Raw genomic sequence first — 5,640 nt, forward strand, 5'->3', positions numbered from 1 at the left:
TGCTCAGGTCCCTTCCGACCCTAGAAACTATGAAACATTTCAGGAGATTCTAGGATGGATCAGACGCAGCTGCAAGAAGTATGGTGTTTGAGCCAGAAGGGCCCAGCTAGCCAGTGCTGCCTCACAAGCTTGGTCAATGAAAAGGCTGTTTTTCTCAAGGGAATCCCACCTTCTGCCCTCCAAAAGACTCTTATAAACTCAAGGGAGTCACCTAGCACAGTCAGGTTCAGCATTGCACCTTGGGAGACCCTAGCTCCATGGACAGCTGCTTAGCCCAGGCCAGATGCAGAGAATGTGCTCCTAGCTGTTGCAGTTAAGCATGCATCTCTTACTGAGACCTGGGCTCCCTCCAGTTGAGACCTATGCCTGGCAGCACAGCTTGTTAGAACGCACCAAAACCAAATTATGCTACCTTGCTGCAACCCTTCCCAAGCTCTGCGTGTATAGTGCTAGGGAAATGTAGCCACTTCTGAGGTGGGAGAGTGGCAACCAGCTGCTGAGTAGTTTTCAGCCAGCTTTGTGCTCACAGGAAAAGTGACATAGGGCCTTTGGCGAGGTAGGGCCAACAAGAGTCCCTGTTGTTGACACATAGCTTTAATGACCTTTGCATTGCACATGAACTCCATCACTGTTCCTTGGAAAGAGAGGCAGGGACATCAGCTTCCTGGACTTCCAACCTGTTCCAGGGGCCTCATAGGTTTGCCGCTTCCCAAAGTAACTTGTAACCTTACTGTGATAGGTGTCTGGGTAGCAGGGCTACATTTCTAGCCAGAAACAGAACTGTTTGTATAGGGCCCACCAACTGTAGCTCTCAGATGTGATGTGATCATCCAAGTCTATAAATGATTTGTGATGACAGGCCACTTGTCTAGTCCTTGATTCCTCAGGAACAAAACACGAACTCAGAAGAGACAGTTTGGGTTCAAGCAGAGTTGCATGCCACAGTTTTGTGGCTGTTAAACCACAACCTATTGAGACAGAAAAGTAAAAGCCAGACACTTGGACTCTCTGGGTTGAAGAGAATCTTTGTGATGGGCTAAAGACAGTCTAAGCCAGCAGTTCTCAACCTTTTTAGACTCAAGGGCCCCCTTGGAAAAATGCCAGCCCTCAGTGTTTTGACTGCCAAAAATAAGAGAGTAATTCTTATGTTGCAAACAGCTCAGGACACCATGAATTCCTATTTGAAATCTTTAGTTTTATCTTGTGAGTCATGTGCATGTGCTTGCATACCTAATAGCGATATTACACAGCACCCCAGAATGCTGTGGCACACTGGTTGGGAATCAGGGGTCTAAGCTGTTTTAAGAAGCCTTAAGAGAAGTTATTGCATTTTCTCCCTGTACCGAGATCTCAGCTGACTTTTGCAATATGTTTTAATAAAAAGCTCACTTTAGCAGGCAGTGATGACATTATGGCAAACAAGAAGATTTCATGTGGTTTCACAGCCTCCTGTCCCCCAACCAAGTTGTGTGTGTAAAACCTTATTTTATTTCCTTTTATACACTGATAAGACAGTTTGCCCACATACATGTAACCTTCCTAGAAGAATCCCACTTGCCTTTCACAAGCAGGGCTCCCAGCTTATTTGGATAAACTATATAATAAAGGTACTGTCACCTACTGGTTAGAACACAAGCTTGCAAATCAGGTTTCTTGCTCTTCTAATGATCTGCTATGTGATCCTGGGCAAGCACAATTTCTGTGCCTCAATTTCTCTAGCTTTCATTGTGGTACTGCCTGGGAACCCCAGAAACACATGATGCTGGGCACTATATTTATAAATAGGTAAGATGATCTTTTCCCCAGAGCAGGAGAGAGGGTTGAACAAACATTTGTAAAGGACTTGGAAATCCCTGACCAAGAGGTGCCAATTAAGAATCGTGAATTAAAGCATTGCAGGTCAACCATGTCACAGAATGAAGATATTAGCACAGTACCATCACACAAACCACTTCCTTTGTTGCAGCCCTTTGGCAATTCCAAGTCCTACTGGCCGGTGACAGTTGATTTGATGTGCCATTAAATGCTTCTGAAGTAAGAGGTTTGCAGTTCCTGCTCTGCAATAACAATAGAATTAACTTTTGAATCTTAGTGCTGGGGGGGGAAGTAGGGGGAAGCCAGAGAAGAAAATTAATGCAACAAATGGTTGCAGCAGTCCGGGCAGTGGAATTCTGCCAAATCTCAGAGATATGACTCTTAACCCAGTAAGCCGTGTATTATCTATTGCAGACAGTCTCAGAGCTGCTCATCAGGCAGAGCTGGAGGTCTGCAAGCTCATTCAGGGTATCCTGGCTTCACCTACTTCAGTCAGTTTGTTTGCAGTTGGTTTTTAAGAACTTGGGGTGGACTTTGTGCTTGGGAATTTGTCTAAGCTGCCAAGGCACAAAACTGCCTCACCCCAGAGGGGAGGACCCTCTCCAGCTAGTCCCAACTCACTGAGCTTTTGCAGTTCAGACCATTATTCTCAGAACTGAGCTTCCCACCAAGGCATGCTGATACAGGCCAGATCTCCAGATGTGCACAACACTGTCCTGCTCTCACAGGGACACTGAGCAATTCCAGATTTTAATCAAGTATCTCGAGGGGAAGCAGGGCTCTTTGGAAAACACAGCCTCAATTTTGGATGTCCAGCAGTTGTGGGATGGAGGGGGAGAGAGGGAAAAAAATTTGCATCCCTGATCTCACTAAAAAAAAGAAAAAAATTAAAATAAATAAATAAATAAATAAATAAATAAATAAAATCAACCTCTTTCTTGACAGCAAAACCTCTGTTGTCCAACATAAATTGAGGAGCATCGCAATAATCTCAATAAGGCAGAGCAGGGAGAATCAGACCAAGAAGCAGTTTTAAACATGCATAATACACAGCAGGAGACATGACCTTGTTCCCAGTAACAGTGGCTCCTGGACAAGTCTGGATAATTAAGGTTTTGCTAAAGGCTGATCATCACACCACCGCTGTGGGCTGATTACACCATAGCAGGTTCAAGTTTGCACTGCAATAAAGTAGGGGGAAGGGGGAAAATAAACCCTACCATAACACCACTCTATTGTACACACAATTCACACCTCCCCACCAGGGAGAGGATACGAGAGAACGAACCACATGCGGCACATTAGTCACATCACTTAATGCAATAATGGAAGATGCTCAGATACTGTGGCGATGTGTGTGGGATAAGCACTTATACAGAATAGCATCAGCAGAGAGGTTGACCATTATGTTCCTTCTTCTCCCCAGAGAGGCATTGTTGATGCTGTTGCTTTTAAACTGCTTTCTTTGTGTGACAGCCCTGGTGGCTCAGCGAGATTAAAAACACAGAAGGGGGAAAAAAGAGAATCAGCCCATGCTAAGTGAAATGGCACATAATTGGTAGGAAAAGGAATTTAATTTTCCAGTAACCAAATGAGTCTTACAAAGAAAAACAGCAACGGGGACACACGGCATAACAGGCCACCAGAATATGCACCCTAATCAACTGGGAGCCAGAGACTGAGAGACAGGATCAAGACAAATAATTAGGTGGAAGAGATGAAAGAGGCAGAGAGAAAAAGGGGAGACCTGTAGACAGCACTCATCATAACCTAGTGTATTCCATACCCAGGGAGGTTCCTGTGGTACTGTGCAGAGTCCTTCCCCGTTATTTTTTTTAAAGTTCTGTAATTTCTCTGAAATCCCTCATTAAGACTCTAATGCCTGACAGTGTTGAAGGATGTACTGCTGCCTGGCCTTCCCTAGCAGGTTAAATAGATAAAGAACTAAGCGAGGCACATAAGCTACATCTACACTACCAGATATACAGTGTAGAGTTCTTAGCATCCCCCTCTTCACTGACTAGATTCCAAATACTCAGAAATAATTATTTTATAACAAGGATGTCACAAGTTAGACCCACCTATGCCTAGACTGCATAGGAACTGGTTTGTGCTACAACAGGAGATGGCCAATCTAAGAATTGTTAGAAAAGTGCACATTCATTTACCTAAACCTCCACTGAATTAAAAGTGACTTTTTAAAATCCAGTAGCCATCCTATTTTACTTGCTCTTTTTAATATCTCTGCCAGACTGGACAATGGTAAGTAAAGAAAAGAAAAACAGAAGTCAATTAAGTTTTGCTTTTGCTTGCTGTCAGTATTGCTTTAAGTCATCTGGTGCTGCAGTGTATCACTCTTAAAGTGCCACAGCTTGGTTACTGGTTTCAAGACAAACTGGTAAAGAAGTTTGCTTGTGTCATTTAACTACATCTCTATTTAAGGCTGCACCAGGTTATTCTTAATCCAACTCCAGTTTTGTTTGTATCAATTTATTTTACAATGGCAACAAGTCAACTTAAACCAAACCAAATAACTTGAAGTTGACTTGAACAGTAATACCAAATAAGATGGAATTTAACATTTTTTCCCTGGAATCCTAAATATGCAAGTATCTTAGCATTTATTTATTATTTTAGAGACTTTCTCCACCTTCTAAGGAAGAGACAAATCTTGAAAGCTTCAGCTCTAAATGCACAAAAAGCAGAAACCAAAACCGTAATACTTACTCTCTCCAAGTCTCATGAACTGTAAATCTGATTTCATGACTGAACTCTGATGCTCAGTGCTAAGACATGTACACTTCAGTCCATAGCTGTATCAGTTTTCAAAGCCATTTCAAATTCTATTAGTACAGGCTTGAACTTAAGAGAAGGCCTTTATGTTATTTTTGGCATGTATAAAGGCAACCTGACTTCACCCCGCCAGAAAAGAGGGGCCCTGCCTCTCCCCTTTAAAAAAAAATGTAACATGAGAACATGTACATTTCCATGCAAACATGGAAACACCAGGTTTTGTTTTATTTTGCTAGAAAACTTTCCAGATGACTCAGAAATACATCCCCAGCAGCACTCACATCCCTTCCTTAATCAACAGGGCAGAAGCCAAACATGCTTTCCTCCTCAGTGTCTGTTGGACAAGCAGTCCAAAACCTTGCAGGGGAAGGGTTTTAGATGGTTTTAATGGGAAATTACCACCAGCAGCATCCCCCCACACCTACTTCCTGCGCACAGACCTCATATTGGCTTATGGACTTTTATGCAAAAACCCCCATCCATCCCACCTGCTGCACCACTGTGCTGATGGCACACAACCTCCCTCAGGGTTTCACTTCCCTGGTTAGCCGAGATCTCATAGCTCCCCTCACCAGAGGCCTTCTAAGGGAGACAAAAAGCCCAGGTGGCTGGTTTTTAGGGAGAACACCGTTTTGCAGCCAAGAAAGGGGAACAAGCCTGCTCTCTTCCTCCTGCTGCTTGTCACTTTTGGGGCAACTGATCTGCTCTGGATGTCCTTTGCCACACAGCAGGTGCCAGGGAGACTCCTTCGCCCCTTTGCTCTGCCCCCCCCTTCTAGCAATGCACAGTCCAGAGCTGGACCCCCCCACGCAACCCACTGAGACACCCAAAGCCACGTCCTCCGATGGAGCCCCCATCCACTGGCTCAGCACCTAGAAAAAGGCTCAGACCCTTGGGCTCCTTAGCCCCCAAGCCCCGTCCATCTGCAGTGCTGCGCGCCGCTGATAGCCCAGCTCCGGCTGGCTCCGTGCAATCAACACGCCCCAAGAAGGCGATGAACTGAAGGTGCCGACTGAACAGGGGTCTCCTGGC

The sequence above is a fragment of the Gavialis gangeticus genome, unplaced genomic scaffold (assembly GCF_001723915.1).
Source record: "Gavialis gangeticus isolate Ggan-Ray unplaced genomic scaffold, GavGan_comp1, whole genome shotgun sequence".
Taxonomy (NCBI): domain Eukaryota; kingdom Metazoa; phylum Chordata; order Crocodylia; family Gavialidae; genus Gavialis; species Gavialis gangeticus.